This window comes from Dipteris shenzhenensis, chromosome 1 (genome assembly GCF_047967505.1).
Source record: "Dipteris shenzhenensis isolate YYH24624 ecotype China chromosome 1, Dip_SZ_1.0, whole genome shotgun sequence".
NCBI lineage: Eukaryota > Viridiplantae > Streptophyta > Polypodiopsida > Gleicheniales > Dipteridaceae > Dipteris > Dipteris shenzhenensis.
Genome location: NC_141596.1, coordinates 11646146 through 11670303, shown reverse-complemented (window position 1 = coordinate 11670303; position 24158 = coordinate 11646146). Strand labels below are relative to the sequence as shown.

The 24158-nt window shown below is 47.1% G+C and overlaps 1 pseudogene; it reads right to left on the bottom strand.

Annotated features, from left to right (window-relative positions):
• LOC147905375 (uncharacterized) overlaps nt 1-20285 on the bottom strand; it is a 28817-nt pseudogene extending 8532 nt beyond the window's left edge.
• Between the last annotated feature and the right edge of the window lie 3873 nt (nt 20286-24158).

Sequence of the window (24158 nt, the reverse complement as noted above, 5' to 3'; positions counted from 1 at the left end):
CCGATGAAGTAGATCATGTGGCTTGATCACCTCTAATCACCAATTACCTTGTGTTTGACGACTGTACTTTGTCAATGTTAACATGCCCCCTTTCCTGTTGTTGTTGATCTGTCCTCGGGTCGGGTCAGTCTTGCTGGAGGAGGTTGGTGGTGAGGACTATCTCTAGGATTGCGTAGTGGTCCAGTTATCATGGAGTGAGGCGAGCGATACTTCCAAAAATGGGTGGCGTTCATATCCTCGTATGTGCAGATGTGATGTCCATGGAGATTGTGGACATGGAGGTAGAGGCAGAGGTCTTGGAATTGCATATGACCGATGTCGGGATTGAAGACAATCTGGTTGTCCAGATTATGGAGACGATGGGGTGACTCTGCACAGGGAGATCACGGAGGAGTAAGAGGAGGAGGCAGTTGAAATGTACCGCTGCTACGATGATAGGATCTGGAACTGAGCCGTATGTGCCATTGAATTACTAGAGGCAGAAGCAAAATCCCTCTTAAGTCATCTCTTTGGGGAAGTTGTACTTTGGAAAGTTGTACAACACATTTGGATCCTTCTACTGGAGTTCTATGAATTTAGCCCAAGTCCATCGTCGTTCCATTAGCATATACAGTGGGTGAACTCAACGATCAATGTGTGCATTGTGGTAGTAGCACCAAAATTTCTCCAACTTCAAGAAGGGGAGTCGCCATTGTGGCTGTAGACCGCCGGCATCTACATCGGTTGTTGGGACTGGAGCGTCAGGGGCAAGGCTGTATCCTCCTCTTGTGCACTTTGGATGCATGTGTCACTAGTCGTCGAAGGATTGCATGATGAATTGTGTGAGGGGGCACACCTCTAGAATTTCATAGAGATGGAGGTGGGAGCCCTCGAGCTGGCACTTCCAATGATGCATTAGCACACTGTTTGGCAACTCCTGAAAGGACTGCAAGTCTGGGTGCCATTGGACATCTTCAGGGGGGGAAGCAGGTGGGGATGGTGGAGCATTTGCAATGGGCATGGGCTCCGGCTCTGTTGTGCCTTTTGGCATTGTTGCATCGGCTTCCTATACAAAATTGGCTACCTTGAGCAGCATGGTGAAGGCTGTGTCAGGAAGGTCGACTAGAGTGGCAGAGGAGATGGATGGGGAGGTCCCGTGCTATGCGGTGATGGTGTTAGAGGCATTGGAGGAATACTCGGGCAATGTTGTCCGAGGGAGGGGGGTTAGGTGGCTTGTTGGGTGGGTTGGGCGGGATCCAGAGGAGGTGGTGGCGGAATTTTGATAGGGAGGGTAGCATTAAAGAGGGTGATGGCTTCTTGGAATTCTTCCTTGGTGACTTCCTTAGGGTATGCTACATGAATTGTTTCAAAATTACTCCACCAAGGACTCAAGCGAGTCTTGAGAGCTTGTAGCACCCTATTGAAGAGGATTATTATGCCTAGGGGGTTATAGATGGTGGACTCGAATGCTGCAAGGTGCCCTTGAGATTGGAGGCTCAGCCATAGGTCTTTATCCAATTGATGTTTGCTTGCAAACTTTTGGGTGTGCAAACCCACGGCATGAGTTCCTCAGGCTTTGCGACTTGCATCACTTCATCGCCTGTTTGATAATTAAGGGACTCAGTGATGATGTGGCACCAGGCTTGAAAATTGAGGAATTGTCAACATAAATCACTATTATCACCACTCCATCTTTCATGTGTGGCACATAAAGGGAGTAATCAGCATTTGATAGATTGAACCCAACATCCTAAAGAAATCTCGTGATTTTCTTACACCAAGCTCTAGGTGCCTACTTCAATCCATAGAGTGCTTTCTTGAACTTGCAAACATAGTCCGGGTACTTTGGATGCATGTATCCCTAGGACTTTCTCTTTTAGTGTTCCATTAAAAAAGGCATCCTTCACATCCACCATAATTTCCAGCCATAAATGGATGCTAATACAATCATAGTATGCTCAATACCCATATTTGCCATAGGACTAAATGTTTCTTTGTAGTCAAAACCTTATGCCTATGCATAACCTTTCTATGCCACAATCCACTTTTCATTTCACATTGTACACCCACTTGCAAACTACAGTTTTCTTTTCCTATGCCAGCTTGAAAAAATCCCATATCTTATTGTTAATGAGGGAAGCCATCTCCTCATCCATAACATGTTCCCAACCCTTGTTTCCAATTGCTTCTTTGAGTCTCAACATGTACTCTAGAAACCATGTAACAAAAATACATCCGAATGAAACCTTTGTAAGTCAATATATCAACTAGATGTGTGATACTCTTTGATCTCCACACTTGTGGTTTTGTCTCATTTTGTGCCATTTTTCATGCATGTGGTGGTGGTAAATACTTCCCTACACTCTTGTCAGCACTTGGACTAGTAACCAATGGTAATTCAGCTTCCTCCCCCACAACTTTTGATATATTGTCATGTAAGTTGTGACTGTGATAGACATCCTTTTCATAATATGGATTGTTGTATATATTACCTCAGCCCAATAATACAATGGCATATGTTTCTTATTCATCATATCTCTTGCTATCTCAAAACTTACCCTATCTTTTCTCTTTATAATCTTGTATATATGCATCAAACTCAATTCAGAGGTGCTCTCCCCTCCATATGTTCTGAGGCATTTTATGTAACATCCTAGTTGTTTCTCAGACATAGCCTTAATGTTTGAAATGCATCTTTAATTCAAGAAATACACCCAAGTGCATGACACTAGAGCAAAAATAGTATTTAATGCTCGATCGACCATGGAAAGGATATCTGATGGGCACAACACTTTTCCTACACCTCAAGCTAGGTGGTATTGAAATGTTCTCAAAGAGGCACACCCATCCGATAAGTACTTGGTCAGATAACACACCTAAGGGCGAGTTTTTTTGCAGATGTGCATATCACTAGGGGAAAAACGATGTATAATGCGTGATCGGCCATGCAAATCATATCCAATGGTGACAATACTTTGCATGCACCTCAAACTAGTTGAAAGATACTTGTGTGCAAAGTGGATCCCCCAGTTGATAAGTACTTGTTTGAATAACACACCTAGGACCGTGTTTTTTTATGGTTGTGCATTACACTAAGGCAAAAACGGTGTTTTATGCTTGATCCACAATGCAAAGCATATCCGATGGGAACAATACTTTGCACACACCTTAAACTAGGTGGAATTGAATTACATGCAAAGTGGCATTCCCATCACATAAGTACTTAATCGGATAACACACCTAGCAGTGTGTTTTTTTACGGATGTGCATGACACTAAGGCAAAAATGGTATTTAATGCTCGATCGACCATGCAAAGCATATCCGATGGGCACAATACTTTTCCTACACCTTAACCTAGGTGGTATTGAAATGTTCTCAAAGAGGCACACCCATCTGATAAGTACTTGGTCAGATAACATACCTAAGGGCGTGTTTTTTTGCGGATGTGCATATCACTACGGGAAAAACGTTGTATAATGCGTGATCGACCATGCAAAGGATATCCGATGGTGACAATACTTTGCACGCATCTCAACCTAGTGGAAACAGACTTGTGTGCAAAGTGGAGCCCCCATCCGATAAGTACTTGTTTGAATATCACACCTAGGGCCGTGTTTTTATATGGTTGTGCATGACACTAAGGCAAAAACGGTGTTTTATGCTTGATCGACAATGCAAAGCATATCCGATGGGCACAATACTTTGCACACACCTTCAAGTATGTGGAATTGACTTACATGCAAAGTGGCATTCCCATCACATAAGTACTTGATCGGATAACGCACCTAGCAGCGTGTTTTTTTACGGATGTGCATGACACTAAGGTAAAAATGGTATTTAATGCTCGATCGACCATGCAAAGGATATCCGATGGGCACAAAACTTTTCCTATGCCTCAACCTAGGTGGTATTGAAATGTTATCAAAGAGGCGCACCCATCCGATAAGTACTTGGTCAGATAACACCTCTAAGGGCATGTTTTTCTACGGATGTGCATATCACTAGGGGAAAAATGGTGTATAATGCGTGATCGGCCATGCAAAGCATATCCGATGGTGACAATACTTTGCATGCACCTCAACCTAGTTGAAACAGACTTGCATGCAAAATGGGTACAGTATCAATGCTTTGTGGGACCAAGTCATGGATTGGGTCATGAGCTTGTTTCTCAGCCTCAAATTCGACCATCAAAGTCTGGGTTTGGCAAGTGTAAAGTCACATCCTATCAATGTAATTACACGCCAACAAAAAGAGGCCACGAAGGACCCTATCATTCCAATCCAACCAAAGCGACTTCTGAAAAAGAAAGCACAAGTGCCTCCATATCCGCCAAGCAATGAGCAGCCGAGCTCATCCACATCAACTCCCGAGCCTCAAATCAAAGAAGCTCCATACCCGCATGCAGAGGTGGAGAAGGCTCGTTTTCAGGTACTTCAGCAATGGGTCCAAAATGAACAAAGATTCACTCAAATTATAGCTTCTATTATGCTATATTTCATAAGGCTTTCTTTTTTCATTCATGATTGATTGCACCATCAAGTCTTCCCTGTGCCTACTCCCTTCCCTATACTTCTACTTTCAAGTGCAAATCAATTGCGCACAACCCTTGCCCTTTCGACGGGACACTTCCTATGAGGCACAACCTTTCACAAGATACATTTCTATTGTAATGTACCCTCTCATCAAGGGTCACACCCTTCATAAGGGTACACACCTCTTCATGCACATACCCTTTGGAGTACACACCTTTTCAGGTGGTGGTGGAGGGGGAGGGGGAAGGGGGAGGGGGAGATGGAGGGGGGAGGGGGAGGGGGAGGTGGAGATGACTCTAGCGCCTCCTACACAATGACTTGCAAACAAAAAGCCAGCCTCGCCTTCTCCAACAGCGCTCCGCGAGCAAGGCAGGCTTGTAGGCCGTTTGGAGGCATTTATGGTGGTCGCAAGCATATGCTAGTCTCGAGAGGCCATTGCATGGTGCTTCGGAGCTTAGGCTGGCAGAGCGGAGCCGTTGTTTGGCCTTTGTGAGCCGTTGGGACGATGGAGAGGCTTATGGAGCCTTGGAGATGTTCATGAGGTGCTGCTATAATGTTCCATTGCCGGTTGTAGATGCAAGTACAAGGCAGCCTTGGAGAGCCACTGTAGACTAGTGGAGGTCGTGACCATTGTGCTATAGGACTTCATAGTTGTCAGTGAAGAGAGCTGTAGCATAGACTTTGGAGGTGCCTTTTTGTGAGCTAGGGAGCTCTATTGCAAGAAATCAGTAGTGCAGGGGTGCAAGAGAAGTACAATAGCGGTGCACAGATGCATCATTGGGCTGATAGCTTGAGAGATTTACATAGAAGTAGAGACTATTGATGGAGTGCCACCTCAACCAAGAATCTTAGTAAGGAGCTCTACGTGAGCACTTACTAAAGGATGCAGATGGAGGTGTTTACCTCAAAATTCTCTGCAACAAAGAGAGCTCTCTCTCGGTCTCAAAATGTAGTATCTCGCTCTTTGAATGGTTTTCTCTCAAGCACAATACTCTCTCAACAGAGTCTAGGCTCTCAATAGTCTCTCTCACAAGGAGATCTCTCACATTGCGCATAGCATTCTATCCACAAATTGATAGTTGGTAAAATGATGTTACTTTAAGATCTAATACAATTTGATGAAACAATTTTAGTGCATTATCTAACAAAAAGACTTATGGTGGGTCTCAGCGGTGACTCACGTGTCATGGGGATGTTGAAGATATGCCGATGGAGCCTCCACTCCGAGATACTTCTTGTGAGAGTGATGCAAGGTACTAGTCATCTGCAAGTGTCACTTAAGCGGCCTCCAGATTCTTGCAATGTGATTCCACACAAGAAAGAGGGAAGGGAAAGAGGGGAGAAGGGAGGGAGAAGGAGAAGGGAAGAGGAGAGTTAAGGGGGATGGAGTGGCAACCACAAGGACACTACAATGGAAACAAGAGAACACCCAAAACACTCTCTTGTAAGAGAAGAGGGAGCTTGTATTCAAAATTGTGCAAACAACAATGAAGACCAAAGTCAACACTTTGGCCTTTTATACAAGTCACCTTTTGAAGGGAGGGCCAACCATTTTCCTTTTTAGCACTCTCCTTCTCTTTGCAACCAAAGGATCTTGGGCCCATAGGGTTCTAAGGCATATTACTATTCTTTCCATCTCTCCCCTACTAGCTGAAATAGCACTTGTGTTAACCATATTAAAGGACTTGGGACAATCCTGGAATTAGGAGGTGGTCAGTTTCCAAATAGCACTTGTGTTAGCCTCGATTTGGGGTTCAAACTCCCTGAGCGCCCTCACACCTTAAGCCATTTAGGGCTCGAACCTCGTGAACGCGGCTCAAAACCTAGAGTGGCAAGGCTTAACTCCCGTGAGACACTTAACAGGCACTTGCAGCTGGGACGTATAACCTCTGCACGTTGCCTGGACACTTTTGCCTCGGGATATTTGGGGATCAAACTCCCCGAGTTTGAGATGTACTTCTTTCATGGCTATTTTCATGGATGTAGGCCTGAAATGTGCACGCTGCTTGTACTCTTTGGTCTTGGGGTGTTAGCTGGAACATACAACCTGTGCTTGGAATCCATGGAATTTGGGTATTTGGGGATCAAACTCCTTGAGTTTGAGATGTAATCCTTCCATGTGCACATTGCTTGCAATCACTGGCCTTGGGGTATTTGGGGGACAAACTCCCCAAGCTTATCCGATGAAGTAGATCATGTGGCTTGATCACCTCTAATCACCGATTACCCTATGTTCGACGGCTATACTTTATCGATGTTAACATGCCCCCTTTTTGTTGTTGCTGATCTGTCCTTGGGTCGGGTCAGTTACGCTGGAGGAGGTTGGTGGGGAGGACTGTCTATAGGATTGTGTAGTGGTCCAATTATCGTGGAGTGAGGCGAGCGATACTTCCAAAAATGGGTGGCGTGCATATCCTCGTACGTGCAGATGTGATGTCCATGGCGATTGTGTACATGGAGGTAGAGGCAGAGGCCTTAGAATTGCATATGACCGATGTCGGGATTGAAGACAATCTGGTTGTCCAAATTGTGGAGGCGGTCGTCGATGGGGTGACTGTGGGTGGGGAGATCACGGAGGAGTAAGAGGAGGAGGCGGTTGAAATGTACCGTTGCTACGATGATAGAATCTGGAACTGAGCCGTATGTGTCATTGAATGACTGGAGGCAGAAGAAAAATCCCTCGAGTCATCTCTTTGGGGAAGTTGTACCTTGGAAAGTTGTACAACACATTTGGGTCCTTCTACTGGAGTTCTATGAATTTGGCCCAAGTCCATCGTTGTTCTATTAGCATATACAGTGGGTGAACTCAACAATCGATGTGTGCATTGTGGTAGTAGCACCAAAATTTCTCCAGCTTCAAGAAGGGTTGTCGCCATGGTGGCTGTAGACCGCCAGCATTTGCATCGGTTGTTGGGACTGGAGTGTCAGGGGCAAGGCTGTGTATCCTCCTCTTGTGCACTTTGGATGCATATGTCACTAATCGTCGAAGGATTTCATGATGAATTGTGTGAGGGGGCACACCTCTAGAATTTCATAGAGATGGAGGTGGGAGCCCTCAAGCTGGCACTTCCAATGATGCATTAGCACACTATTTGGCAGCTCCCGAAAGGACTGTAAGTATGGGCACCATTGGACATCTTCAGGGGGGGTATAAATTCTCTGCCACCTACATTTACAGATATATGTTGCACATGCTCAGAGTCTCCATCCCCCTTGCTCTCTCTCTCATTTCTGTTCTCTCTCTCCCTTTGGTGGCCACAGTCGCCAAGAGCCCCTCGTCTCTCTCTTAATTTCTCTCTTTCCCTCTCTCCTCTCTCCTCTCTCTTTCTCTCCCTCCCTATTCTCTCATTTCTCAAATTTACAAACTCAAATATAAATAAAAAACTAATTAAAATAGAACTCAAAAACTCAAATAAGAAACTAATTTAAAAAGAATTGTAATGCCTTCTAAAAGACCCCCCTCCTCAAAAACTTTAACAATAAACTAATTGAAAAAGAATTGTAAGTAAAGAAAAAGAATTACAAGACGAATTTTAAGAAATAGAACTCAAAAACTTTAACAAGAAACTAATTGAAAAAGAATTGTAAGTAAAGAAAAAGAATTACAAGACGAATGAAAAAGAATGCAAGTACCTGGAAAAAGTGAAAAAAGTAAGGCTCCGCTTATCCTTTCTCTTCAGCTCTTGGTTGCTTCAATGAAATGAGGAGAGAGTGAGAATGAATGAATGGAAAGAAGAGTATATATAAGAAAAACTAGCCCACTCCTCCTACGCATAAATTTGAATTTCCAAAAAAGAGAGCGAAATTTGAATTCAAATTTGTGTTCAACATTCTTCTCATACTTTCTTCTCGTACGTTCCTTTTGAATTCAAATTTGTGTTCAACATTCTTCTTGATACTTTCTTCAACATTCTTCTTGATACTTTCTTCTCGTAAGTCCCTTTCATTCTTCTCGTAAGTCAAATCTTATTTGTCGCTCTTGCTCGTGATAGTAAGTCAAATTTTATTTGTCGCTCTTGCTTGTGATAGTAATCTTATTTGAGCAAGAATCTTATTTGTCGCTCTTGCTCGTGATAGTAAGTCGAATCTTATTTGAGCAAGAATCTTATTTGTCGCTCTTGCTCGTGATAGTTCTACTCTTAGTTGTAAGAATTCAAATTTGTGTTCAACATTCTTCTTGATACTTTCTTCTAGTAAGTCCCTTTCATTCTTTTCCTAAGTCAAATCTTATTTGTCGCTCTTGTAAGAATTCAACCTCTCTCCCTCTACTCCCTTGTTTCTCTCTCCCTCACTCCCTCTCTCTTTCCCATACCTTCTCCCCTCACTCTCTCTCTCTCTCTTTCTCTCTCCCTCCCCTCACTCTCTCTCTCACTCCCCTCCCTCCTCTCCCCTCTCTCTCCTTCAGCTCCCTCCTCTCCTCTCCCTCTGTCTCTCCTCTCTCTCCTTCCGCTCCCCTCCCTCCCTCCCTCCCTCGACCCCCTGCCCTCCCCTCCTCCCCTCCCCTCCCCTCCCCTCCCTCCGCTGCCAGAACCCCTCCCCCCCTCTACCCCCCCCTCTCCCCCCCTCGACCCCTCCCCTCCCGTCCCGATCCCCCCTCCCCTTCCCCCCCTTCCCCCCTTCCCCCCGTCAGGGGGTCTGGCGATCGCGGCCGCCAGCCCTCCCTCCCACCCCCTCCCCCCTTCCCCCCTTCCCCCCCCCTCCTCCCTTCCCCCCCTCCCGCCAACCCCGTGCCCCCCTCCCACCCCCTCCCCCTCCCCCCCCCTCCCCCCCCCTCCCCTCCCCGCTAGCCCCCTGCCCCCCTCCCACCCCTTCCCCTCTCCACAGGGCTGGCGGCCGCGGCTGCCAGCCCCCCCTTCCCCCCCGCTGCCCCCTTTCCACCCCCTTCCCCCTCCACCCCCCTCCCCCCCTTCCCCCCCCTCCACAGGGCTGGCGGCCGCAGCTGCCAGCCCCCCCTCCTCCCTTCCCCCCCGCCAACCCCCTCCATCCCCCCTTCCCCCCTTCCCTAGGGCTAGCGGCCGTAGCCGCTAGCCCCCCCTCCCCCTTCCCCCTCCACCCCACCCTCCCCCCCCTCCTTTCCCCCTCTGCCCCTTGCCCCACCTTCCCCCCTCCACGGGGCTAGCGGCCGCGGCCGCCAGCCCCCTTCCCCCCTTCCCCCCCTCCTGCCAGCCCCCCGCCCCCATCCCACCCCCTTCCCTCTCTCCACAGGGCTGGCGACCGCGGCCCTGTGTTCAACATTCTTCTTGATACTTTCTTCAACATTCTTCTTGATACTTTCTTCTCGTAAGTCCCTTTCATTCTTCTCGTAGGTCAAATCTTATTTGTCGCTCTTGCTCGTGATAGTAAGTCAAATCTTATTTGTCGCTCTTGCTTGTGATAGTAATCTTATTTGAGCAAGAATCTTATTTGTCGCTCTTGCTCGTGATAGTAAGTCGAATCTTATTTGAGCAAGAATCTTATTTGTCGCTCTTGCTCGTGATAGTTCTACTCTTAGTTGTAAGAATTCAAATTTGTGTTCAACATTCTTCTTGATACTTTCTTCTAGTAAGTCCCTTTCATTCTTTTCCTAAGTCAAATCTTATTTGTCGCTCTTGTAAGAATTCGACCTCTCTCCCTCTACTCCCTTGTTTCTCTCTCCCTCACTCCCTCTCTCTTTCCCATACCTTCTCCCCTCACTCTCTCTCTCTCTTTCTCTCTCCCTCCCCTCACTCTCTCTCTCACTCCCTCCCTCCTCTCCCTCTCTCTCCTTCAGCTCCCTCCTCTCCTCTCCCTCTCTCTCTCTCTCTCTCCTTCCGCTCCCCTCCCTCCCTCCCTCCCCTCGACCCCCTGCCCTCCCCTCCTCCCTCCCCTCCCCTCCCCTCCCTCCGCTGCCAGAACCCTCCCCCCCTCTACCCCCCCTCTCCCCCCCTCGACCCCTCCCCTCCCGTCCCGATCCCCCCCTCCCCTTCCCCCCCTTCCCCCCTTCCCCCCGTCAGGGGGTTCTGGCGATCGCGGCTGCCAGCCCTCCCTCCCACCCCCTCCCCCTTCCCCCCTTCCCCCCCCTCCTCCCTTCCCCCCTCCCGCCAACCCCGTGCCCCCCTCCCACCCCCTTCCTCCCCCTCCCCCCCCTCCCCCCCCCTCCCTCCCCGCTAGCCCCCTGCCCCCCTCCCACCCCCTTCCCCCTCTCCACAGGGCTGGCGGCCACGGCCGCCAGCCCCCCCCTTCCCCCCCGCCACCCCCTTCCCACCCCCTTCCCCCTCCACCCCCCCACCCCCCTTCTCCCCCTCCACAGGGCTGGCGGCCGCAGCCGCCAGCCCCCCCTCCTCCCTTCCCCCCCCGCCAACCCCCTCCATCCCCCCTTCCCCCTTCCCTAGGGCTGGCAGCCGCAGCCGCCAGCCCCCCCTCCCCCTTCCCCCCTCCACCCCACCTCCCCCCTCCTTTCCCCCCTCTGCCCCTTGCCCCCCCTTCCCCCCCTCCATGGGGCTAGCGGCCGCGGCCGCCAGCCCTCTTCCCCCCTTCCCCCCCTCCTGCCAGCCCCCCGCCCCCATCCCACCCCCTTCCCTCTCTCCACAGGGCTGGCGACCGCGGCTGCCAGCCCCCCTCCCCCCTCCCCCCCCCCCCTTCCCACCCCCTTCCCCCACCACCCCCCCTTCCCCCCCTCCACAGGGCTGGCGACCGCGGTCGCCAGCCCCCCCTCCCCCCTCCCCCCCCCCCCCCCGCTAGCCCCTTCCACCCCCCTTCCCTAGGGCTGGCAACCGCGGCCGCCAGCCCCCCCTCCCCCTCCCCCCTTCCCCCCCCCCCGTGCCCCCCTCCCACCCCCTTCCCCTCCACCCCCCCTTCCCCCCCTCCACAAGGCTGGCGGCTGCGGCTGCCAGCCCCCCTCCCCCCCCCTGCCCCCTTCCCACCCCCTTCCCCCTCCACCCACCCTTCCCCCCTTCCCCCCCTCCACAGGGCTGGCAGTGGCGGCACTAGCCCCCCCCTCCCCCTTCCCCCCCCCGCCAGCCCCCTCCACGCCCCCTTCCCCAGGGCTGGCGGCCGCGGCCGCCAGCCCCCCTCCCTCTCCCCCCTTCCCCCCGTGCCCCCCTCCCACCCCCTTCCCAATCCACGCCCCCTTCCCCCTCCACAGGGCTGGCGGCCGCGGTCGCCACCCCATCGCCCCTTCCCCCTCCATCCCCCCCGCCCCCTCCCCCCTTCCCCCCCCGCTAGCCCCCCCTCTTCCCGCCCCGCCCTCCTTCCCCCCCGCCCCCCTTCCCCCCCTCCAGGGGGCGCCAACCCCCCCTCCCCCCTTCCCGCCCCGCCCCCCTTCCCCCTCTTTCCCCACCCCGCCTCCCTTCCCCTCCTCTAGGGGGGGTGCCGACCACGCCCCCCCCTTCCCCTTCCCCCCCTCCATGGAGGTTGCCCCAGCCCCCCCCCTTCCCCCCCTTCCCCCCCTGCCCCCCTTCCCCCTCCTTTCCCTCCTCCCCCCCTCGACCCCGCCCTGCCTCTCCCTCCCCTCCTCCTCCCTTCCCTCCTGCCCCTCCATCCTCTCCTTCTCCTCCCTCCTGACAGGAACCCTTCTCTCTCTTGCTCTTTCTTGCTTTCTTGCTCTTCCTTCCTTGCTTTCTTGATCGTCCTTGCTTTCTTGCTTCAATGAATGAAATGAGGGGAGAATGAATGAAGAAGGAAGACTATATATAAGAAAAATTAGGTTTTCCTCCTCCTCTCCTATTGGCTTTCCATTCCTCCCCTCTCTCCTATTGGCTTTTCATTTATCCCCCTCTCCCATTGGCTCCCATTACTCCCCCTCTCCCATTGGACCCCCATCCCTCATCCCAATCTTCCATTAGCCCTCCCCCCATCCATTTCTTCTTCCTCCCCCATTGCCACCACTCCCATCCACATTTCCACCACGTCCCATACTCCTCCCATTTCCCAAAATCCCATATTTCCCCATCTCACCCTCCTCTTTTTCATCCCCTATTAACTCCCCTCACTCATTTCATCCCCTTATTATCCTACTCCCCTATTACCTTCCCCTCTCCCATTCCATTCTTCCCTCCCCACTGTCACTTCCACTTCCCATTACTCACTTGCCATTTGAAAACTATTAATATATTATTATACTATTATTGATACTTATTATCATACACCCTATTACTTCCCTCTCCCATTCCACTCCTCCCTCCTCACTCCCACTTCCACTTCCCATTACTCACTTGCTATACACATTTGCAAACTATTAATATATTATTATATGATTTTTTATACTATCTGCAAACTTACATGTGGGCAAAATCACAGGTGTCAAAGCGATCCTATTGTGGTCATACAACAACTGTGCTTTTATTCAAGGGTGTATTTATCCTCATCAACAAGATTATTTACTCAAGGTATGAAGTGCATAATTTGTGCACTAGGTGTTTACTTTGTTGTATCAAAATTGTTTACCACACACACACACATATACACATACCGAGAATTTTCTAATATTATCACATCTACATTTCTCCGATGGGCACAAAACTTTGTACATGCCTCAACCTAGGTCGTATCCATCCCATAAGTACTTGTTCGGATAACACACCTCCAAACGTATTTTTATGACGATTGTGCATAACACTAGGAACAAAATGGTGTATAATGTGAGATCGACTATGCAAAGCATATCCAATGGACACAAGACTTTGCACGTTCCTCAACCTAGGCAGTATTGACTTGTGTGCAAAGTGGCATCCCCATCTGATAAGTACTTGTTTGAAAAATACACCTACGATCGTGTTTTTTGACAGTTGTACATGACACCAAGGCCAAAAACGGTATTTAATACTCAATCTACCATGTAAAGCATATCCGATGGGCACAATACTTTGCACGTGCCTCAAAAGCGGTGGTATGGTATTCCATGCAAAGTGGAACGCCCATTCAATAAGTACTCTTTAGAATATCACACCTAGGACCATGTTTTTTATTGGTTGTTGTCCATGACACTAAGGCAAAAATGCTGCTTTATGCTTAATCGACAATGCAATGCATATGCGATCATCAAAATACTTTGCACACATCTCAACCTAGGTATTATTGACTTACATGCAAAGTGGCGTGCCCATCCCATAAGTACTTAGTCGAATAACACATCTAGGACCGCGTTTTTTGATGGTTGTGCATGACACTAAGGCCAAAATAGTGTTTTATGCTTGTTCGACAATGCAAAGCATATCCGCAGGGAGCAATACTTTGCACACACCTTCAACTAGGTGGAATTGACTTACATGCAAAGTGGCACGCCCATCCTATAAGTGCTTGATCGGATAACATACCTAGCAGCGTGTTTTTTTACGGATGTGCATGACACTAGAGCAAAAATAGTATTTAATGCTCGATCCACCATGGGCAGAAGGATATAATGGGCACAAAACTTTTCGTACACCTCAACCTAGGTGGTATTGAAATGTTCTCAAAGAGGCACACCCATCCAATAAGTACTTGGTCAGATAACATACCTAAGGGCGTGTTTTTTTGCGAATGTCCATATCACTGGGGAAAAATGGTGTATAATGTGTGATCGACCATGCAAGCATATCCGATGGTGAAAATACTTTGCACACACCTTAACGTAGTTGAAATAGACTTGCGTGCAAAGTGGAGCCCCCATCAAATAAGTACTTATTTGAATAACACGCCTACAGTCATGTTTTTATATGGTTGTGCATAACACAAAGGCAAAAACGGTGTTTTATGCTTGATCGACAATGCAAAGCATATCCGATGGGCACAATAATTTGCACACATCTTCAAATAGGTGGAATTGACTTACATGCAAAGTGGCATTCCCATCGCATAAGTACTTTTCGGATAACACCACCTAGCAGCATGTTTTTTGACACTAAGGCAAAAATGGTATTTAATGCTCGATTGACCATGCAAAGCATATCCGATGGGCACAATACTTTCCTATACCTTAACAGATGGTATTGAAATGCTTCTCAAAGAGGCACACCCATCCGATAAGTACTTGGTCAGATAACATACCTAAGGGCATGATTTTTTGCGGATGTGCATATCACTACGGGGAAAAACATTGTATAATGCGTAATCGACCATGCAGAGCATATCCGATCCGTGACAATACTGTGCACGCATCTCAACCTAGTTGAAATGGACTTGCGTGCAAACTGGAGCCCCCATCTGATAAGTACTTGTTTGATTAACACACTTAGGACCGTGTTTTTTCATGGTTGTGCATGACACTAAGGCAAAAACGGTGTTTTATGCTTGATCGACAATGCAGAGCATATCCGATGGGCACAATACTTTGCACACACCTTCAACTAGGTGGAATTCACTACATGCAAGTGGCACACCCATCCCATAAGTGCTTGATCGGATAACATAACTAGTAGTGTGTTTTTTTTATGGATGTGCATGACACTAGAGCAAAAATAGTATTTATTGCTCGATCGACCATGCAAAGGATATCCGATGGGCACAACACTTTTCCTACACCACAAGCTACGTGGTATTGAAATTTTCTCAAAGAGGCACACCCATCCGATAAGTACTTGGTCAGAATAACACACCTAAGGGCGTGTTGTTTTGCAGATGTGCATATCACTAGGGAAAAAACGGTGTATAATGCGTGATAGACCATGCAAATCATATCCGATGGTGAAAATACTTTGCGCGCACCTCAACATAGTTGACACGGACTTGCGTGCAAAGTGGAAGCCCCCATCCGATAAGTACTTGTTTAACTAACACACTTAGGACCGTGTTTTTTCATGGTTGTGCATGACACTAAGGCAAAAATGGTGTTTTATGCTTGATCGACAATGCAAAGCATATCCGATGGGCACAATACTTTGCAAAAACCTTCAAACGGTGAAATTGACTTACATGCAAAGTGGCACTCCCATCCCATAAGTGCTTGATCGGATACATACCTAGCAGCGTGTTTTTTTACAGATGTGCATGACACTAGAGCAAAAATAGTATTTATTGCTCGATCGATCATGCAAAGGATATTCGATGGGCAACAACACTTTTCGTACGCCTCAATCTAGGTGGTATTGTAATGTTATCAAAGAGGCACACCCATCCGATAAGTACTTGGTCCGATAACACACCTAAGGGCGTGTTTTTTTGCGAATGTGCATATCACTCGGGAAAAAATTGTGTATAATGCGTGATCGACCATGCAAAGCATATCCCGATGGTGACAATACTTTGCACCCACCTCAACTTAGTTCAAAAGGACTTGCATGCAAGTGGAACCCCCATCCTATAAGTACTTGTTTGAATAACACACCTAGGACCGTGTTTTTCATGGTTGTGCATGACACTAAGGCAAAAACGGTGTTTTATGCTTGATCGACAATGCAAAGCATATCCGATGGCCACAATACTTTGCACACACCTTCAACTAGGTGAATTGACTTACATAAAAAGTGGCATGCCCATCCCATAAGTGTTTGATCAGATAGTTTGATCAGATAACATACCTAGCAGCGTGTTTTTTTACAGATGATGCATGACACGAGCAAAAATAGTATTTAATTACCTCGATCGACCATGCTAATGATATTCGATGGGCACAACACTTTTCGTATGCCTCAACCTAGGTGGTATTGAATGTTCTCAAGAGGCACACCCATCCGATAAGTACTTGGTCAGATAACCACACCTAATGGCGTGTTTTTTTGCGGATGTCCATATCACTAGGAAAAAATGGTGTATAATGCGTGATCAACCATGCAAAGCATATTCGATGGTGACAATACTTTGCACGCACCTCATCGTAGTTGAAATGGACTTGCGTGCAAAGTGGAGTCCCCATCCGCCGATAAGTACATTATTTGAATAACACACCTACGGCCGTGTTTTTATATGGTTGTGCATGACACAAAGGCAAAACGGTGTTTTATTGCTTGATCGACAATGCAAAGCATATCCTATGGGCACAATACTTTGCACACACCTTCAACTAGATGGAATTGAATTACATGAAAAGTGGCATTCCCATCGCATAAGTACTTGATCGGATAACACACCTAGCAGCATGCTTTTTTACGGATGTGCATGACACTAAGGCAAAAATGGTATTTAATGCTCGATCGACCATGCAAAGCATATGCGATGGGCACATATACTTTTCCTACACCTTAACCTAGGTGGTATTGAAATGTTATCAAAGAGGCACACCCATCCGATAAGTACTAGGTTAGATACATACCTAAGGGCATGTTTTTTTGCGGATGTGCATATCACTACGGGAAAAACGTTGTATAATGCGTAATCGACCATGCAGAGCATATCCGATGGTGACAATACTTTGCACGCATCTCAACCTAGTTGAAATGGACTTGCGTGCAAACTAGAGCCCCCATCCAATAAGTACTTGTTTGAATAACACACTTAGGACCGTGTTTTTTCATGGTTGTGCATGACACGAAGGCAAAAATGGTGTTTTATGCTTGATCGACAAGGCAAAGCATATCCGATGGGCACAATACTTTGCACACACCTTCAACTAGGTGGAATTGACTTACATGCAAAGTGGCACGCCCATCCCATAAGTGCTTGATCGGATAACATACCTAGCAGCGTGTTTTTTACGGATGTGCAGGGCACTAGAGCAAAAATAGTATTTAATGGTCGATCGACCATGCAAAGGATATCCGATGGGCACAACACTTTTCGTACGCATCAACCTAGGTGGTATTGAAATGTTCTCAATGAGGCACACCCATCCGATAAGTACTTGGTCAGATAACACACCTAATGGCGTGTTTTTTTATGGATGTCCATATCACTAGGGAAAAAATGGTGTATAATGTGTGATCGACCATGCAAAGCATATTCGATGGTGACAATACTTTGCACGCACCTAAACGTAGTTGAAACGGACTTGCGTGCAAAGTGAAGCCCCCATCGATAACACCTTACGGCCGTGTTTTTATATGGTTTAGGGTTTAGGGTTTATGGTTTAGGGTTTAGGATTAGGGTTAAGGGTTTAGGATTTAGGGTTTAGGGTTTAGGGTTTAGGGTTTAGGGCCGTGTTTTTATATGGTTGTGCATGACACAAAGGCAAAAAAGATGTTTTATGCTTGATCGACAATGCAAAGCATATCAGATGGGCACAATACTTTTCGCACATTATCAACTAGGTGGAATTGACTTACATGCAAAGTGGCATTCCCATCGCATAAGTACTTGATCGGATAACACACCTAGCAGCGTGTTTTGTTACGGATGTGCATGGCACTAAGGCAAAAATGGTATTTAATGCTCGATCGACCATGTAAAGCATATCCGATGGGCACAATACTTTTCCTACACCTTAACCTAGGTGGTATTGAAATGTTCTCAAAGAGGCACACCCATCCGATAAGTACTTGGTCAGAGAACATACCTAAGGGCATGTTTTTTTGCGGATGTGCATATCACTACGGGAAAAAGTTTTGTATAATGCGTAATCGACCATGCAGAGCACATCCGATGGTGACAATACTTTGCACGCATCTCAACCTAGTTGAAATGGACTTGCGTGCAAACTGGAGCCCCCATCCGATAAGTACTTGTTTGATTAACATACTTAGGACTGTGTTTTTTCATGGTTGTGCATGACACTAAGGCAAAAACGGTGTTTTATGCTTGATCGACAAGGCAAAGCATATCCGATGGGCACAATACTTTGCACAAACCTTCAACTAGGTGGAATTGACTTACATGCAAATTGGCACGCCCATCCCATAAGTGCTTGATCGGATAACATACCTAGCAGTGTGTTTTTTTACGGATTTTGATTTGGGAAGGATATTTTCACAAAGTAAAGTTTTCATTTGGGAAGGATTTTTGGGCTTCATCCAAAAACAACACAAAAAGTCCAAAATTAATGAAATAGGTGTTCCTTTGGATTTTCGTCAAAGTTTTCTGTCCGTCAAGTTTTTTCTTTTTCTCCCCCCCCCCTCCCTCCATTCTTCTTTCCCTCCCATCTCCACCCCCTTCCCCCCCCCTCCTCCATCTCCATCTCCACCTCCCCCCCCCTCCATCTCCACCACCCCCCTCCTCCATCTCCCCCTCCACCACCACGCCCTTCCCCCTCCCTCCTCCATCTCCACCTCCCCCCCCTCCATCTCCACCACCCCCCTCCTCCATCTCCCCCTCCACCACCACCCCCTCCCTCCCCCCTCCTCCGTCTCCACCTCCCGCCCTCCATCTCCACCACCCCCCTCCTCCATCTCCCCCTCTACCACCACCCCCTCCTCCCCCCTTCTCCATCTCCACCTCCCCCCCCCCCATCTCAACCCCCCCCACCCCCCCTCCTCCATCTCCACCTCCCCCCCTCCATCTCCACCACCCCTCCAACACCCCCCCTCCCATCTCCATCTCCACCCCCCCTCTCTCTCTTCTCTTTCCTTCCCCCCCCTTTCTCTCTCTCTCTCTCTTTCTCTCTCTCTCTCTCTTTCCCCCCTCTTTCTCTCTCTTTTCTTCTCTCTACTAATCCCCCCTCTCTCTCTCTCTCTCTCTCTCTCTCTCTACCCCCTTCCTCTCTCTCTCTCTCTCCCTCTCTCTCTCTCTACCCCCCCCTCTCTCTCTCTCTCTCTCTCTCTTTATCTCTCTACCCCCCCTCCCCCCCCCTCTCTCTCTCTCTTGCTCTCTCTCTCTCTCTCTCTCTCTCTTCCCCCCCTCGCTGACCACTCCACCCTACCTACTCCTAAATGAGGGCTTTAGCCCTTATATTAAGCAAGGGCTAAGAAGCGCTTGTAAAGCTGCAGTGTCGAGGCGGGCGTCGAGGCGGGCGGCACATCTGTAGCGCCCGCCCCGCTAGGGCCATCAGCCCCACCTTTCTCCAAAACCTCCTCTGCCCACGCCCGCCTCCTACCCTCTGCTCCCACCTCTTGCAACCCCCTCTCCACCCTCCCTACTCCTCCATCTACGGTCCCCTCCACACCTCGCTCCCCAATCCCCTCCCTCCCCCCCCACCAAAATTTTTTAAAAAAAAAGAAAAACTAATTTTAATCAATTATTATAAAAAAAACCCTAACCTAACCATCCAACTAGCTATAGTTAGGTTAGTATTAACCTAGGTTAGTTTAACTTAGGTTAGATTAGATTTTATCTAGGTTAGTTAGGTTAACTCTAGGTTAGTTACTAACAACTAGGTTAGCTTAACTAACCTTCAATTATAGTAGACTAACTCTAGTTAGTGAAAGTAGTTAGGTTAGTTAAAGTAACTATCGAGTTATAGTAACTAAGTAGTTAGGGTTATAGGCTAGTTAGACTAACTAGAATTAACTTGGTTTAAACCCCTCAATTTGACTTAAAGTCCATTCACACCAACCTTAAGACCAAGGCCCCCCCCCCAAGAGGCCGATTTTTCCCCTACTTCAACACTTTGTATCGACCCAAACTGGACCTTGTTCGAACCAAAATTTCACACGAAAGAACCACATTACGGGAAATTTTTCCAGCCCATTGCGTACCATTTCAGCATCCCTAGCACTCACTCATTCGTGCCCCCGTGTGGGCCTCGTTTCGCACTAATTCACTCGTATCTTTATGCCATGACCTCCAATTGACAATCCGTCTGCATCAGCACATTTCCCCACACAGATGGGACAATCTTAGGCACATTATTAACATGACGGTCCCTACAAAACTAACACCACTCTAACCCTCCAAACAAAACTACATCAACACCCACACTTGTAGCAGAGGCACCCTTTGTAACTCTCACCCAATCTGCATGCAGCTACGCTCCGGGCCAACGCTCCGAGTCCAACGCTCACCATATCCGCATACAACTCCACTGCAACCATCGCCTCTGACAATCCTCTACCCCAAATCCCCCCCTAAAATTCAAGAAATCCCTTTAACTCCTCCACGCCACAACATGGCTAGACGCCGTCGTGCTGACGATGATGGGGATATTGACCTTGAAGCAGAGGCTGAAAATTTCTTTAATCACAAAAATAATAACAATCAAGGCAGGCGCCCCTTGGGAAAACTGGAAGGGGAGATCCAACCCGATTCCTCCAACATTTTGATGCTGCATGCTGAGCAGGTGGAGATCAATCCCATGAAACCAAGGTGGCTTGGATTCCCATGGCCTTAACTGATGAAGCGTCTGAATGGTACCTAGACCTTCTAGTGGAAGAGTGAGCCACATGGGACCTACTTCAAACAAAATTTAAAAGACGCTTTCAAACAAAGAGGCTACAAGATGATCCCTCTCTCCAACTAAGCAAGATCGAACAAGGCCATCGAGAAGATGTATGCACGTACTTGAGCAAGATGAAAAGATTAATTGCCAAATGTGACCCACGCCCCAATGCAAAGTACCTCACGGCCTAGTTCGTTGCAGGACTAAGAAAGAAAATATGAAAGGATATGAAAAAGATTAGCACAGCTATGAAACATTCAATGCTGCTCATGTGGCAGCCATTGACATCGAAATTTCAGCACTATCTACTACTAGCAAATGATTTTGTCTTCTACACTAACCATCAAGCATTGCTTTATCTTGTGAACCGTCCATGTACAACAGGAACAATAACTAGATGGCTCCTCTTGCTTCAAGAATCACTACTACACACGGATCCTATTGCGATGTTTACGTACCGACGTTTAGTGTGCATGGGGCGCTAGTCGTCGGTATGAAAAGCACATCTCGTAAAGCATCACTATATAGCGATGATTATAAAGGTCGCTATATAATGATTTTTAAGTGTTGCTATATAGTGACACTGAGATACTATTTTATAGCGACGTTTTCCAGAGATGTTTTTTACTCATATAGGCCTTAAAAGTTAGTTTTTTCCAATGACAAATTTTTTTAAATTTTCATACATGTTTGATCTCATAGAGAATAAAAATACGGCATGTACATGTTTGATCCTTTGAAAGAATAAAAGTATAAGAGCATGTACATCAAGTTCGAAGCTCATATACTCATGTCTACGTTTGAGACTTGGCTTCATCCTGAGCCAAGTCTAATGTGCCAAACAAGTCTATCTCCAACTCTATACTGAGTTGATCTCCTATATCATCATCATACGTTCACCATAGACTTGATTATCTTCTTCAATAAAGTCGGGTGATTCTTGATGATCGTCACCTTCTTCCTCAATATCGTGATCTCCATCTTCCTCCCATATGATGTCATTATGCACATCTTCCTCTTGGCTCATATTGTGATCTTCATCTTCTTCTCTAAATCCATCTGGATCAATTGGATCCGGCATTGGTACTGGCATCTCCATATCCACACGATCTCTATCTTCATATCCACATTGGTAGTGTGAAGGTATACGCACACCACCCTCCTCATCCTGTCTCAAGATTTTGTGTCGTGTACACATGCAATATTAATCACGAATTCAAGTGTCCATTCAAGAGGAAATCGATTCGCTTAGAGAAGGCCCCCATGGGACAGAACATACATCCTCAAGTGGCGCCTGACAATACAGTGTTGATGTCATACTTCTCGCTTGCAATGAGTGCAATGACAATACAACCTCTCCGTAAGCCACTCTGCACTCCCGAGCATTGGTGCATCATCTGATAAGCTTTCACTCGTCCCTTCCATCTGCACACCTCTAAAGTCACAACACAAAATGCAAGGAAATCCATTAAGATCCAAAAAATAGCCACCCATGAGCTCCTTCCCTCTCTTCTTAGATCAAGTGCCTTGAATTGACACTTTTAAGGTATAAGTGTCGCTATATAGCGACACTTAGGGTTAAAGGTCGCTATATAGCAACTTTTAGGGTTAAGTGTCGCTACATAGCAACTTTTAGGATTAAAGGTCGCTATATAGCGACTTTTAGGGTTTAGGGTTTAGTGTTAAAGGTCGCTATATAGCGACTCTTTAGTGTCACTATATAGCGACACTGTGGGTTAAAACCGAAACCCATCGCGACGCGTGGCGCTTTCTTTAGCACTCTCTAATCTCTATTGTAAGCAAAGCAATCTCTCCTCCCACCTATTTCCGACGACCTCCCACTCTATTCTCCACTCCTCACCACTACTCACCCGTCTCCTAGCTCTTGTGCTCCCCTTCTACCCTTCTCCCTCTTTGGTTCCTTGAAAGGAAGTTTTTGAAGATGTGAGTCTCTTTGAACAATGTAGGTAGGTTTTTTGTGAGATTTCATTTTGTGAGTGCTTCTCCTTGTATTGCTAAAGCTGCTTACTAGTTTTCATGCTTGATTACTAGTTTTCATGCTTGATTTCAAAGGATTGAAACAAAAAATGAGATTTAAAGAAAGAAATAAGACTCCTCTCTTTTGTAGGGCCATCCACAAAACACCGAGCAGGATGTACTATTCCAGGTAAGTGCTTCCTCTTTTTTCCATTTGTTATTTTTTTATTTGCATTGGCCTGTAGCTAGCGCCTTAAGTGCTACTTGCAGTGATGGGTGTAGGAACCCTCTCTTCCCCTCTCTTCCCTCTTCTTTCCCTCTTCTCTCCTCTTCTTTCCCTCCTCTCCTTCTCCTTCTCCTTCAATCTTTCAATCTCTTTTCCCCTCTTTTTTCCTCTTTCGTTTCCCTCTTCTTCTCCTCTTTCCCCCCCTCTTTTCCCTCTTTCATGCTCATGCTCTTATGCTCATGCATAAGCATAAGCATGACCATAAAAGAAGGAGACATATGCTCATGCATAAGCATGAGCATATGTCTCTTTTTCCCTCTTTCCTTTTCCTCTTCTTCTCTCTTTCTTTCCCTCTTTCCCCTTTTCCAATCTCTCTTTCCTTTCCCTCTTCTTCTCTCTTCTCCTCTTTAACTTCCTCTTTTCCCTCTTTCATGCTCATGCTCTTATGCTCATGCATAAGCATGAGCATATGCTTATGCTTATGCATAAGACTCCTCTTATGCATAAGCATAAGCATAAGCATAAGCATAAGAGAAGGAGACATATGCTCATGCTTATGCTTATGCATGAGCATAAGAGAAGGAGACATATGCTCATGCATAAGCATGAGCATATGTCTCTTTTTCCCTCTTTCCTTTCCCTCTTCTTCTCTCTTTCTTTCCCTTTTTCCCCTTTTCCACTCTCTTTCCTTTCCCTCTTCTTCTCTCTTCTCCTCTTTCCCCCCCTCTTTTCCCTCTTTCATGCTCATGCTCTTATCCTCATGCATAAGCATAAGCATGAGCATATGTCTCCTTCTCTTATGCTTATACTTATGCATAAGAGGAGTCTTATGCATAAGCATAAGCATATGCTCATGCTTATGCTTATGCATGAGCATAAGAGAAGGAGACATATGTCTCTTTTTCCCTCTTTACTTTCCCTCTTCTTCTTTCTCCCTCTCTTTTTCCCCCTCTTTTCCCTCTTTCATGCTCATTCTCTTATGCTCATGCATACGCATAAGCATGAGCATAATGCTTATGCTTATGCATAAGCATAAGAGAAGGAGACATATGCTCATGCTTATGCTTATACATGAGCATAAGAGAAGGAGACATATGCTCATGCATGAGCATATGTCTCTTTTTCCCTCTTTACTTTCCCTCTTCTTCTCTCTTTCTTTCCCTCTTTCCCCCTTTCCAATCTCTCTTTCCATTCCCTCTTCTTCTCTCTTCTCCTCTTTTCCACCCTCTTTTCCCTCTTTCATGCTCATGTTCTTATGCTCATGCATAAGCATAATCATAAGCATGAGCATAAGCATGAGCATATGTCTCATTCTCTTATGCTTAT